Source organism: Triturus cristatus, chromosome 4_1, assembly GCF_964204655.1.
Source record: "Triturus cristatus chromosome 4_1, aTriCri1.1, whole genome shotgun sequence".
NCBI lineage: Eukaryota > Metazoa > Chordata > Amphibia > Caudata > Salamandridae > Triturus > Triturus cristatus.
The window spans coordinates 110,434,291-110,449,556 of NC_140585.1; the positions used below are offsets into that span (position 1 = coordinate 110,434,291).

The 15,266-nt window shown below is 45.7% G+C and overlaps 1 long non-coding RNA gene across 1 annotated transcript in view; it reads right to left on the reverse strand.

Annotated features, from left to right (window-relative positions):
* Positions 1–5,111: 5,111 nt before the first annotated feature.
* LOC146844054 (uncharacterized) overlaps positions 5,112–15,266 on the reverse strand; it is a 97,364-nt gene continuing 87,209 nt past the window's right edge. Inside the window, exon 5 of the long non-coding RNA XR_014981118.1 lies at positions 5,112–5,716. This is a non-coding gene — a long non-coding RNA (uncharacterized LOC146844054). The remainder of the gene's footprint in view (positions 5,717–15,266) is intronic.

Genomic DNA, 15,266 nt, shown 5'->3' on the forward strand with positions numbered 1-15,266 from the left:
ATATAGAATTTCCAAAGAACGAGGAATTTGGAGCCCACGTGGAGGGAACCTCGATTGGTCCTTTTGACCACGAGAACAGCGGTGAAAGTCGAAGGAAAGAAAAACTGGATTTACGGCGTGCATTGTAAGAAAGTGCCTTTGCCCTTACCATTTGATCAGTGGGTACGTAAGGGCATTAGTGACTGAGAAAGCGAGAAGGTTCCACGTTTTGTACCTTTTAGTGATGCACGCCTGAATGGAACGTTGTCAGAGAAAGAGGACGACGACATTCTCCAGGAAGCAATACCATCACATCGTTGTTTAAACACTACAAACCCACGAACATTGTTTCAAGAACAAACGGTCCCGAATAAAGAAAGATATAACCTGAGATCCCGGCTAAACAAGAACACTTAAGATTCTCTCTCCTATGTAGTCTTCTATCCCGGTTGCAGGGTCACGGTAGGAGTCTTAGTCGCGACCTGAGTAGTGGCAATAGGCCTGCAGGACTTGCAGTGTCATAGGACGGCAGACAATCGTGACTTAAGTGATTGAGGAAGATTGCCGTGAGCATCCATTTAGAAAGATGGAAGCTACATTAGGTGAAAGAGAGAGAAAGAATAAAATCAAAAAGAAACAATGTAAAATTATGTATAGTCGTCTTAGTATAACTTTATGTGTCTTTATATTATTATGTATTCTTTCGGCGTGTATTGTTTGGATTGTTCATGCCATGCAGCAAAAAGTTGTCCCTCCTTCTATCTCTTTGTCTTCTCCTGTCTCTCCGCATCTATTTCATACACTTCCTAATCATGAGCTCATTAGACGAACTGAGTATTATAATAATTCATTCATTCAATTATTTCATCAACACCAATTAGCGATAAATACATCCAACTGTTGGGTATGTGGACTCATGCCACATACCACAGAAAAAGGGATGCCATATTTGGTTCTTCCATTCTCCTATGAGGGTTCTGCTTGGGCTTACTTCGTTATATTCTCTAACGCTTATCAAAGAAAATTTAGGTGACCTGTTAGCTCATATATTGGTGGACCAGATTTCAGCCATAGTTCATTGATAAAGGGTATGGTGGCTATGGCTAAAATCATGGAAAATAGTAAAATTTCTATTGATGAAAGAAACGCATATACCAATTGGAACATCACGCATTATGTCACCAGCCTTAATGATAAGGTTAAACAGAGAAATTCATCACCAATATAGACTATACCTCATCAGGGCAATTTCTGTCTACAGATAAATGACCGGTCTGCTGACACCGAACACAGAAACAACTGTTCCTACACATACGTCTACTCTTCTCAGAATTCACCACCGTTAGTACCATCACAGGGCACGTATTTTATCTTCCACAATAGGGCTTACACGTGGTTGCCGACTGGTTGTTCTGGTACTTGTTATGTAGCTTTTCTTCTTCCCCCTACATATACTGCTTCTGCAAATCATCATCGGAACAGGTATGGCAGAGGGATTATTGATTCAAAAGACACAGCAGGACAAGAGGGAGGAGATTTTCCTCAAAGGATTTCTTCCTTTTTGGGGTCCTATGGCCAATAGCAGAAATATAAGGCAACTGGTTCGTGTCGTAGAAACCACCATAAACATCACTGTAGGAGCCTTAAGTAATATCACGGCAGAACTACAGGCGGATCGTCTTATGACTTTGCAAAACCGAGTTGCCTTAGACTTTATTCTTGCAGATCGCGGTGGAGTATGTAAATTGATCGGGTCAAGTTGCTGTATTTTCATACCTGATGACGCTCCGACAGTATACCTAGCCATTTCTAAGTTACATATAATCTCCGAGTCAATTCATCAGGACGAAGGAGAATGGTCAGTATTGGAATGGTTTTGGGGACTACTGTCCAAATGGGGTTGGAAAATATTGACGTTCCTTGGAGTAGTATTAGCCATCATATTCTCTTGTTGCCTTTGTATACACTGTGGGCCCGCCATCTGTGACCTTTGTGCTACCGTATGCATCCCTACACCCAAGCCACAAAGAACAAAGAATATTAAAATGATGCTACAGCAACAGCTGGATGACCTCATGGCCATCGATATTGACTCAGATTAACCTGAGTCTATGTATCTTGCCTGAGTTCTGGCAAAAGGAGGGTCTGAGGAAATTCGATTTTCGATCGTGATCGAATCGACCCGCCATTTTGTGCTCCGCCGCCATTTTGTGTTGTCCTCACTCAGGCAGCACGGCGAACGAAGTCATTTCTGCTTTTTCTGCAACATCGTGTCGAAATAAGCCTTCTGCCTCTGTTTACGAAGCTGGTGTCAGGGACCAGCCGAATGCACTAATCCCTGTCTGGTTTCCTTAATCTCAACTATCTATTGGTTTGCACCATTCTTTCCTGACTCTATCTTATCATCTGGCCTTCGCTATCTTCTGCTAGTATTCTCTCGTTTCACAACTGTCCTCTAAAACACACAAAGGTGTCTCGCCATCTGCAAGTCAGTTACAGACCCGGTTAATACCTTAACCTGTGGGAAGGGGTGACAAACACAGTTGGAGGAGTGGTTTCTTCGAGTTACATGATACTTTTGTTTTTCAACTCTTTCTATTGGCTCTGTTCTGTTTTCTGACTCTTCTTACTGGCTCTCGCTGTATGTTTTAGGTGTGTTCTTAGTTAATGTATATGTCACCTATGTACTATATAAGATTGTGTGCCACGGAGTGAAGTGGCAGTCTCCTGAGAACCTACCTTGTGTACTTCTGGGATAACTGTACTAGCTGCAGCTAAATAAATCCGATCTTTTACGCCTGACAGAGTGTCCCGTGTCTCTGTGTAGCTGAATAGGAGAACCCCGAAGATTAAGGCGTACCCTGCGCCGCCAGGCCCATAAGGTTCTGGTTCTTCAACCTAACCTAAGCGTTTATAGTGTGTGTGTGTGTTCTGCCATGAATCTCCATACTGGATGATCCAGCCCCATTATCTGATAGGAATTAATATAGACCCTGTCTTGGTCACGAGCTGGACTTATCAACAGACTTCTGGGCCAAAGCATCAATGTGTAGAGACCCTGCAAATAACTACAGAATGCTCCTCTGTCAACACCCGAAAATTGATGTTTTTTATAACAAAAGGCATCTTTGCCTTGGACTGAGATCTTGATCAGGCTGCATTGTTTGTATGTTATAGATAGGTATGTCACCAAATGTTCAAAAACAATAAGAACATGAATACAATGTGTGTATAAACCCTGTACATGGTGTCAAGGTAGCATGATAGTGTTCTTGTGAAGCTGATTCTGTAAGCAAGTATAAGCAAGTATAGTTTCCGAAAAACTAATTCAGAATTTCATGGATGCAAATTTGTGTCAGAAATCATAGTGTGAAAGTGAAGGAAATTCAGGAACTTCTATATGTAAAATGGCAGTATTTCCTTCCAGGCCTAACTAGGGGGCTGATAAGGATGGCGGGCGGACTTTAGTCCGCCCGCCATCCTCGCGGTGCTGGAACCAGCCACCAGACGTCTGGCAATCCTGCACCGCTAATTAGGATGCGACCGCCACCCTGGTGGTCGCATTCCGCATATTTGTCATTGCAGCGGGTGCTGCTGTAAGCAGCAACCGCCGCAATGCCAAAGTGCCTTGTTGTGCATTCCCATGGACAACGTGGATGGTGGTGACTGCCACCTTGGTCATGGCAATGTAGGGGGTACCATAGGTACCTCCCAATTGCAGTCGTCCACCCCCCAGCCGGCCAGGAGCCCTATAACAGGCCCCCAAAGCAGTTCTCTGCAATTCTCTGCCAGACATTCCATGGCGGCAAAGCGGCCATGGAAAGTCCTGTCAAACCCAGCCTCCTAATATGGATGGCGGTGCCTGCTCGGCACCGCCACCATTTTGAGGCCCAGGTCCGCCCAGCTGACAATCGGGACGATTGCCGACCAGCGGAAAAGTGGCGGACGGACTTTCTGTCTGCTGTGTTGCCCCCCGCCATTGTAATCTGGCGGTGGGTAAATCAGGTTACGATGGCGTGACGGTCGCCACCGCCGTGTTATGCCATCGTAATCGGCCCCTAGGACACATGACAGCACCCTTGCACCATGGTGCAAGGTGTCTCTGTTGCAGGGAGCATTGTTTTTGTGCCTGAAGGGGTACCTTCCCCCACAAACACAATCCTAAGAGGCGCATTCCTCTTTCTATGTGTGCTGCATAATGCAGCGCACATGGAAAGAGGAAAAAATTAGGCAAAATTAACATATTTCTCCTTGTCACACCTCACCTTGTAATGCGTATGGATTTGACGCTTCTGGAGGTTTACATCACTTTGTAAATCTAGGGCAGCATCAAATTCCTTGGGTGTTGCACAGGAAAACCCAACACGACGCCCATAGAACGTCTTCTGGGCGCAGAGTAAGACAACTCTGTGATTTGCGCTGCATCAACTTACTCATGATTTATGAGGGTGGCTTTCCATGGCTTCCAAATCTTTATGAGAGCCCTGCATCACACATGTACCACTTTACTATGTGCACACATGAAGCAGGGCTCTCATAAATAAGCCCCCGATTGTTCTCTCACCTTAAAGTGAAGCAAGGGAGCCACAGGTTGTTGGGCTCGAGTAATGCTAATTTATGGCAAATCTCCAAATCCTCCAAACCTTAACTATCACCCACATCCTATCCTTGCCCATTATTTAACTCAGGGATTAACAATGTGAACTGCGGTACCGCACAAGATAATGACACTTCCAATAGCACTAATGTTGGTGTGAATCTGAACAGATGCTCTAGGTTTGCATCATGGTAGTCAGTCTTTATATACTATGGGCATTCTTGGCACTTTGGTGCCCTGTCCTGCTATGATTATTGAACTAACATAATATTGGTAATTTGTAGTATTTTATAATAAACTGCTGGGAGAGGCTATGCTTATACTCAGTAATCCATCCATCAATTTATGGTCACCACTTTCACCCACCATGCATCCATGCAGTCACTTCTTCGAGAATTCATCTATGAATTAATTCATGCACTCACTCACAGGCTCTCAGTTAGATACTTATCCTTTGACACTTTCTTACATTTCCCACTCATCCATTCATTCAACCATGCTACCATGTTCAAATAGTCTGAATCAAGACAATGACTTTCTTTGCAGGTTAATAATGAGAGTTTAATCACAAAAGCTAAGTTTATGGAGAAAATATAATTTGGGGAAAAATACAAGTCCTATATTGTCTAAGCAACTGCGCAGTCAGAAAGAACTTTCAAGAGTTAAAACTGTTACAGAGAAGAAGCAGAAAAGAAGTGTAGAAAAATAATCATTCAAAATGATAGAATTGAAATTTGCAAATTTCAAGAAAACAAGCTGAGGGCTCTTTGAAGAAACATGCTAGATATATTGTTGACATCAGCTTTATCAGCATTATAAGGCTTTCTATCCCACTGAAAAGGAAATGCCAGGAATAATAATAATTACAGGAAAAAACAAGGGAATACTTATTCAACAACGTAATTTCTGTGACAAGGGAAAATAGATAATTGTATTCGTGACATGAGGGCAGAAATATATCGCACGCTTGAGTTAAACTCGGAGACCAACTTGTTGAACTGTTGTCGTTTGCTCCGAATCTATAATGGCTGTTACTTGGAAGTGCCTCTTTGCATCACCGTTTATCGTTGCACAAGTCACGAGAACAACACTTGGTGCGAAATGAACAATCTGCCCTCGTTCCGCAATTCTTCAAATCAACTGTAAAAAAATAACAATCTAATTAGTTCTATTTTCATTTGCTTCAACAAGGAAAGGACATGAATTGGGAATGAAATATGGTATTTCCTCCTCTTCTCCTCCCTCCTCCCATTGCTTACTTAATGAGTGAATGTGCCCATTCTCAAGTGCTGCTCACACTTCCTACAGCTGTTTTCTCTTTCTATCCCTGGAATAGGGATTTACCCATAAATTCATGGCTTTTCCCAGAACTGTTCTTTTGTTGTGCCCTTGTCAGTTCCTGAGGGCTGTGGGGCTTTGCAAGGGGGTACTGAGGGGTCGATTAGGATGGTGGAAGGACCGTCACCGCCAGCCATGCGGTGGCGGTCCTCCCATCTGTGAGTTTCCCCCGCCGCATTAGGATGGCGGGGGGAATCGTCTCCTGACCGCGGCGGACGGAAAGACCGTCCGCCACTTGTCTGCCATAAGCAATCATTCGAATTGCCTGGCGGACGGTCCAGGGACCATAAAATGGTGGCAGTGCCTAGCAGGCACCGTCCACCAAATTATGATGGTGGCAATTGCAGGTCTTTCTTGAAAGGCATGTAGGGATTACTTAGGGGGGTCCATTGCGGGCCACCATGTGTTGGGGGAGGTGAGGGTGCACTTGGGGGGTACCCATGGTACCCCCTACATTTCACAACACTACTTGGCAGGCACCGTGTGGTGCCTGTCACATAGTGCAATGAAATGCACAACATGGTTTTTCACTTTGCGGCGGGTCCTGCTGTGAGCAGCATCCGCCGCAATGTTAAAAACCATGGTGGCAGTCGCATCCTGATTTGGTATGCGGGACCGCCGCATGTATTGCGGACGGTCCCAGTTTACCAAAGGATGGCGGATGTACTCAAGTGCGTCCGCCATCCTAAAGAGCCCCTGAGTCCCCTATATCGCTGACATTGTTTAGTGGTAAGAATGTTCTATTTTATGTTGTTAAACTTTGCTCCTAATGTTTGTTAAGGGCTGGTTTAAATCTCCCCGCGGTGGCAGTACACCGGCTCATGGTTCAAGAGTCCTCTTCGCTCCCCTGCTGTGGCTCTGAGGGGATGGTGGGCTACAATCCGCTTCTCTTACTTATGTCAAATACAGCCTTCGTTCTTCTGGGAATTGTATAGTGGTGCTGCATTCTAGATAGTTTCTTGATAGCCAGGGGTGCCACGTAGTAGAACATACGTCTCGGTGCAGTGAGCAGAGGGGTAGTGTCTGAATATGTGGTCCCTATGGCTGATGTAGCTTCCTTTCTACTCTGTTAGAGTTCTAATATGCTCCTCTTGAAAAGAAAAAGTAAAGAAGGAAAGGGAGGGGAGGGGACGAGTAAAGACAGTTCAAATACAAATAAGCTTTATTTTGGTTACATGCGCAATCATACAAGTACATCAAAACATCTAGAGTTAAGAAAATAAAAGAAATAATCACAATTTGAACCATTGAGCAGCTACATTGCAAGAGCAAGGGTGATATATGGCACTAGAAAGTGACAGTGCATGAAAACTATAGTGAGCTAAACAGGATGAGCTATTCTACAAGATCAAGTTCTAAGGTGACATAAAATTATATCAATACAGTCACACCATTAAACCAGTACAATATACAGAATACATCATAAAGAAAGTGGCATCTTGGCAGCTAAAACAATATAGATTGCCTTTTTGCAAGTAAAAACTGTTAAAGGGTGAAACCTTGGCTTTGAGTGCTGGGCAGAATATATGCATCAGAGTAAACCCTGCCCATTGGGAACTTACAGAGTCTCTCTTTTAAGAGAAACCTTAGGGGTCTGGATGTTTGCGTGTCATTTAATATTGATCAAGCACTTGGTGGGCTTCTCAGTTATGGACCCAGGTGGGTATTGAAGTGGACTGTCTCACCGGTGCCTGCTTGTGGTTATAATGGGGAAGCATCTCAGGAAGTCTCCTGTCACTGAGAGATACCTACATTGAGTCAAGAACAGGGGCGAGGGATCTCGAGTTTCCTCTGTGTCTGATAAGGATCTGAAGAATATTTTGAGGTGCCTTTTTGAGACACATAAACGCTGCTGCAAGAAGATTTAATTGCCTTGGGATTCTCCTGTCTCATCGGAGATCCTGCTTCTAGGTCTGTTCTCCTGCTCCTTCTGGGCTCCTCCAGAGAATGATGAAGAAGTGGCAGGTTTTCTGGTTGATCTGTCTGATCCTAGATGGAAATGTATTTTGATAGAGAAGCTGAAGTCGGTGGTCTCCTACCTCTCTCACAATCTTCAGCTGCCTGTGGAGGAGGATAAGTGAAGCACAAGTGGGGAGCAGCTTCATCAATTCCAAAGGCCCACTTCTCCCAGGGTGCCTGTGATTACTAGTTTTTAAAATATCTTGAAGAGAGAATGGAGGGACCCTGCCAGAGTCTCAGTTCCCATATTCATGGGGGAAACCTGATCCTTTGGCAAAAGGAGAGACTATACTGCCTCAATGATGGGTGGTGGACCTCCTTCTAGCGTATGTATTGGGTAAGCCATCCCTACTCACTGAGAATTGTGGCCTTTCAAGCCCTGCAGATTCGAAGGCTGAGAGCGCAGGCAAGAGACTTCATACAGGTCTTAGTCTTGCTTTAAGTGTGGGGATCAGTTGGATATATGTCTCTTAATCCTTAGGCAAGGACTTTTAGTTTCTCTCGCTCATGCTGCATTCCAGCTGGTAAGGATTTCTCAAAGCTATTGGGAAAAATTGAGAACCAGTTCCATTTATTGTTGGATGTTATGCTTGACAACCTACGAGCATCGGTCATGGCTTTAGAAAGCTCAGTTGCTGCCAGGCATCAATTGCACCTTAGGAACTGGTAACAGCTCAAAAGAACTGTCTGTTGAGAATTCCCTTCTTGGGGATAAACTCTCTGATGGTAAGTGCTAGGAACTTCAGCTTAAATCATTTAAGAGTCAGAAGCAAATTACACCTTTTTGTCACAAACAGAAATCTTGGAAAAGAGGCAGGAAGAAATATGAGCATGAGTCAAAAGACTGACTTCTACCAGAATAAGAATTGTTTTCAGCCTAAGGAAAATCAATCAGCCGGGAGAGGCAAAAATAAACCACTGAGGTCCTGACTATACCGTAACCTCTACGGGGCCAGTGGGAGGTCATCTACAGTTTTGTTATCAAATATCAGGAGATTTAATATCATATATGCATATTCAGCAGCTTGTTTCTTAGTGATACTTCATAGAATTACTTCTAGATTTTTAAGTCCCCCATTTTGTTCAGACGGTTTTGCCCAGGAATATGATAAAGATGGAAGCCCTCTGGGACAGTATATCCTTTGTGCAGGTCAATGGAAGCAATTCACTCTGTCTCTGGATCTGGTTTGCTACCACAGGGCTTTGCTTGTTCAGAAGGCTTCAGGAGAATTCCGAATGATTATAAACTTGACATTGCTGAACCTGTATATCCTAACTATGAATTTCAAGACGAACACACTGAAACAGGTCAGTGCTCTCATATCCTGGGGTAATTTTCCTATACAAATCAACTTACAAGATGCCAACCTGCACATTCCCATAGCTCTGCCCCAAATAATGTTCCTCAGGTTTGCTGTCGGGAGCCATCACTGGCACTTTCAAGTGTTAAGTTTTGGGCTGAAGACCTGTCCCAGAGGTTTTACAGACGTTTTGGATCCTGTTTTATGTCATCCCCTTGCCCTGGGGTGGTAGCCCACCCATATCTGGATGCTCTTCTAATCTAATCTCCAACTCAGAGCCAGTCAATAAGGGACACCGAGTTAAAAGGCCAGATGGTGGACAACTTTGGGTTCCTAATAAAGTGGCAGAAGATGTCCCTCTGGCCATCTCAGAGGTTGGAGAATATAGGGATCTTATTCGACATGATCCACAGGATGGCATGTCTTCAGTAGTCCAGGAAAGTCAAACTCAGGAGCCTGCTGCAGATGTTGTTGAAGAGACAAAAAGCCTCAGCGAGAGTGTGGTTTCAAGTACAAGGAAATATAGTCAACTGTAATTTTCTTTTTTGTGATTTTCAGGAAAGTAGAGTTATGTATTTCTTTCTTTTCTTTTTTCCTTTCACAGGCAGCAACTCTAAGTGTTGCTCCTAAGGCACAACAACTCAGGTCGGTGGTGCTTCACATTCTCAATCACTGGTTGCCTCTCCAGGGACCTAATTCCAGTACCTCCTGCTGTCCAGGAGAATGTTGCATGGTGGATAATGTCAAAGGACACACAGATGATGGACGGAATGCATAGCAAATAAAACAGCAAAGCCCAGTTAAGAGCTATGTGTTAAATCCATCGTTCTTTTGCCCACCATGCCATCCCAGTTTAGACCCAGCCATATGCAAATCAGTCTTGACCCTGTGCCTCATGGGAACAGTCCAGCCTGAACGGCCAAACCAGGTCCTACCTGGACCGAAAAAAAGCATCCTGGGACCGGATTCAGGGCTTCACCCATCATCATCCAGGCTAGCTTGAATTCAGTGGCACAGTTAGCGCAGGACCCATGTCTCGGCATACCAGGCGTACTTAGGGCGAGAAAGCAAAAGACACGCAGATGATGGACGGAATGCAAAGCAAATCAAACACTCACCCCCAGTCAAGAGATCTGGGTTAAATCCATTGTTCTTTTGCTCACCATGTCACCCCAGTTTAGATCCAGCCATATACAAATCAGTCTTGACCCTGTGCTAATGGGAACAGTCCAGCTCGAACTGCTAGGCCACATCCTCCCTGGACCAAAAACAAGCATCCTGCGACTGGTTTTGGGGCATCTCTCATCAGTCAGGCTAACTTGAATCCAGTGGCACAGTGAGCCGGAGCCCCACATATGGGCATACCCGGCGCACTTAGGGCAAGAAAGCAAAATACACACAGATGATGGATGAAATGCAGAGCAAATCAAACATTCTCCCCCAGTCAAGAGATCTGGGTTAAATCCATTGTTCTTTTGCTCACCATGCCACCGCAGTTTAGACCCAGCCATATGCAAAACAGTCTTGACCCTGTGCCTCATGGGAACAGTCCAGCCCGAACTGCCAAGCCAGGTCCTCCCTGGACAGGAAACAACATCCTGTGACCGGTTTCAGGGCATCACCCCTCATCTGCCAGGCTAGCTTGAATGCAGTGGCACAGTGAGCCAGGGAACCGCGAATGGGCATACCAGGCCCACTTAGAGCGAGAAAGGAAAAGACACACAGATGAGGGATGGAATGCAGAGCAAATCAAACATACACCCACAGTCAAGAGAATCTGGGTTAAATCCATCGTTTTTTTGCTCACCATGCCACCCCAGTCTAGACCCAGCCATATGCAAATCAGTCTTGACCTTGTGCCTTACGGGAACAGTCCAGCTCAAACTCCAAACTGCCAAGCCAGGTCCTCCCTGGCCTGGAAACAAGCATCTTGGGACAGGTTTTGGGGCATCACCCCTCATAAGCCAGGCTAGTTTGAATTGAATGCCAGAGTGAGCCTGGGTCCCAGGTCTGGGCATACCCGGCGCACTTAGGGCGAGAAAGTCTGCAGCTTCGAACAGGGGATCTCTTTTTGCATACTCCAATCCAGTGGTTTCAGCAAGGTTCAAGGTAACAGCTTTTTCCAAGTTCTCTCCACTTTTTGCCCCCATTTGGACTATTAGCTGCTTGTTTTTTATATGAGACTGCACTGAGGCCTGCTAACCAGACCTCAGTGCCAGTATTCTAACTCTATACCAAAGATATGTTAAATTTGCTACACCCAATTTGATAGTACTGACTTACTTATAAGTCCCTAGTATGTGGTACCCAGGGTACCAAGGGCATGTAAGGCAGAGTGTTCACCCAGGGCTGCAGCATTGTCTGTACCACCCTGCACGTAACATATTAAAATGGACCCCAGACTTTCACTGCAGACTGAATGGGCAGTGTTTCACACTGCCAGTTCGACTTTGCCATTACACCTAATGACAAAGCCACCACTACCCTTAAGAGTACATGTTGCCTCCCGTAAAGTAGGCATATGAAGCCCATGGCAGGGAGCCATATATATTTAAGTAAGACATATGAGTTTTAATATGTCTTAACAGCAACATTTTTCAATTGTCCTTTTGCTTTTCACTCTGTACTCCAGCTAGTTCAGTGACCTCACAAGGGCCCTGACATTTAAACACATTACTGACCACCTGGGGAGATGTGTGAAGGACTCTCAGGCCCGGGAACAAAGGAAGCTGCTGCAGAGTGAGGTGTTACCTCCTCTCCCAGTATGACCAATCAGGGTGCTAACCCACAAAACAGGTTTAAAAGGTGAATGTGCCTTTGAAGGGCAGCTGGTAACAACATCCCTGACCAGGATGCCTTTTGATCTTACAGAGAATTAGGAGACAAAGCTAAGTAAGGGAAACATGTGTTCAAACCAGTTTTGCTCTGGAGCTTGCAGCCTTCTGGCAGCCACACCCCTAGGGTGGGCTTCCCTGTGACCCATGACATGGAAAGGGTCATGCCATTTTGAAAGGGTCCATAATGGGGTACTCGGAGATTGCCAGGTGCCACACATCACAGTAACTTGGTTACTAGAAAGGAAGGGAACCAGTAACCCATTAGCAAGTGACCATGTGGTCTTCTAGGTGCTTGTTTCTGGAATAAATATGGCACCCCTGGTACCCTGCTCCTCATTTACATTGGAAAAGAAGAGAGGAATGAAGACGGACTGCCCTGCTGCCCTAGAACCTCACAAAGAAAGGCTGCACCATCAAGATGACTGAACCTGCTGCACTTTTGAGCTAAGGAGAAGTGTGGCGCAGCAGCCAGTATGGCTGATTCTGGAGCACAGGGCTCACGGTTCGATCACCGACAGCAGCCCAGCACCATGTGACCCTGGGCAATAGCTCACTTAATTTCCCCCTATTCCCCCCCATCGCCTTGGGACCCTTAGGGGTGATTAGCTTTGTGCTTTACAAATACCGGATTATGTTTATTTTTTTTATGCCAGCAGCAGGCGTTGGTCAACAGTGGTGCAGGCTGAAAAACCCAGAGTCTTTGGCAGGGTTCAGTACTGGAAAGATGCTGCAACAGGGCGAATTAACAGATGTCTGTAGAGCAGGTCAGTGCTTTGCACGTGTGTCGAAGGGAAGAGCTCTGGTGGCTCATACTGCCAATACAGTGGCAATATCCTACTTGAACGGTCAGTTCGGTTTGGGTTTCATCTCTCTGAAACAGGTGGTGCAATAGATTTGCACATGGAAGGAGTTTAATCTACTTGATCTCAGAGCCATTTACATCATGGGATGTCCATAAACACTCAGGTGGATTACCTGCACAGAATGTTTCCAAGTTCCCGGGACTTTGTCCTCAGCACCATAATCTTCTGGCAGATTTCAGAAGGTGAGGGTGTCATATAAGTCACCTATTCGCAACTCATCACAATTCTCAACTCCTAAATTGCCTGTCAATGTTTCAGAATCATCCAACTATGGCAATAGATGCCCTGGACAGCCCTTGGCCCTTCTGTCCAATCCATTGTTTCCAAGCCAGCTGACAAGACTCCAGGGGGAATGATGTTCGTTCTGCCATTTCGGACAAGGAGACGGCTGTTTCCTCTCTTGAGGAGGTTGGCATTGGGGCATTAATGTATAATGCCATTGAGCACTGCTCCCCTGTTGCAGCCACAACTACCCCTGAATTCTCAGGCATAATTCTGTTTTTCTGGATAAGGAGAGGGAGGGTTATTGAATTAGGGCCTCTCTTTTTCTATTCCCAGATCAGTACAAGCTGCCAGAAGATGATTCTTCATGCAGAGAGACAGATGTTTCTCTCCAGTTAAGACTTCAGTTCCTATTATCCTCCAGTTCCTAGGGTGATTTGATGAGGAATGTCTGTGGCCACCCTCAGATTGCAATGATCTACAATAAAGTCATTTAGATGCCTGTGGAATGAGCTGTTTGCAGCTAAACCTTTAGTATCTAGGCTTTCTAAAGATGTTGATGTCATAACACAAGACTTTGAAACCCACATAGAGCGGAGTCTTACCGGAGAGGCGACAACCACCTGCAAGGGCCAGGGGGCTATGGAACATGCCTTCCGTAAAAGGAGATGTAGGATCGCTGCTACCGGTAAGGGCCTAAGGCCTGAGCTGGCCTCATCCAGGTATAGCCAAGCTGTCCAACAGGACATCCATTGGAGCTGTGCCTCTTGGAAGTATGCTTCAAGGCACTGGACCCAAAAGACTTTTTGGTCTACTGGCAGCTGCAATTTTGTCAGGGCAACATGCCAATGCCTGGATCCCCATGTTTACTGTACAGAGGAGAGTGCCCGTTCCCTGAAGAAGGAGCCGGGGAGTCTAACCTGGAGATTCACAAAGTAGTACAGAAGACAGGGCAGTATATCTATTTTCGCCAGGACGATTTTACCATTAGGTGCCTTTTGGAAGGGACTGCCAGAAGTGCAATTAGTACCGGATACCCACAAGGCCTTGTGGAGGTTCCCCCTAATAAGGGTCCAGGAGAGTGTGGTAGAGACAGACCTCCAAGTACTGCGTCGTCTGTGCGTACAAATTTAGGCAGGTGTCACCAAGGTATATGTCCTGAGGCGGTTGCCCATGGCTGTGCAGGTATATAGCTGACTTCACCCAGTTAACTCAAAGTCCAGCTGTGGTGGCATAGGCCACTAGCGTATCTCAGTGGGAAATTAAGTCGGCTGTTAGATCCTCAGGTATACGAGTAGATCATCTGCATATAAGGACACTGCATGTGTCCTACCAGCAAACGGAATGCCCAATTCCTGACCTCTCTCATTTAACTGCACAGCCAGAGACTCCAATACCAGCACAAATAGCAGGGGGAGAGGAGGCATCAGTACCTCGTCCCTCAACCCCCGGCAAGCAAGCTGATACAAAATGAACTAGGCGGATCTTGGACGTTGGTTGGGGTACACTAGTTTTGTTTAAGCTAAAAGCTAGGGTCTGATTCAATTGTGAGTGAGCACTGCAGACAGGTAATGCCAGGCCATGGTATCGAATGCCTTTTTTAAATCAACAATGAGGCAAGTCCCCCATGGGAACTACCCCCTTACCTGGTCCTTCAAATTGAGAGGCAGCGGATATTCTGAGAAGTGCTAAGGCCCGGAGTAAAGCAGTTTTGACTGGGGTCCACCAGCTCCTGGAGGATCTGAGCATATCGTTCAGCTAGAATTTGGCATAGGAGTTTAGAATCCACCCGCGAATCGCAATGGGCTGAAAGAAGCTAACTGTGTGGGTTCCCTGTCTGGCTTGGGGAGGGACAAAAGGATGGACTCACAAAGCGATGGAGGAAGATCCTCACCCCCTAGAACAGCCCTGCACATATCCCTCAGCCCGGGTGCCAGGAGTGATGAGAAAATATGGTAATACTCAAGGGGGAGGCTATCTAAGCGAGGTCCTTTGTTCCAGGCAAGGTCAGAGATCACTTTATTTCGGCCTTTGTTTTGATAGCCGTGTCCAAAGAGAGTCTTTTGAGGATCGAGATGCGAGGAGAACAATGCCCACCAGCAACATGTCCACGTGTTCTGCCGGAAGCGCTGGGGGTTCCCGGTAAATGGATGAGTAATACTCATAGAAT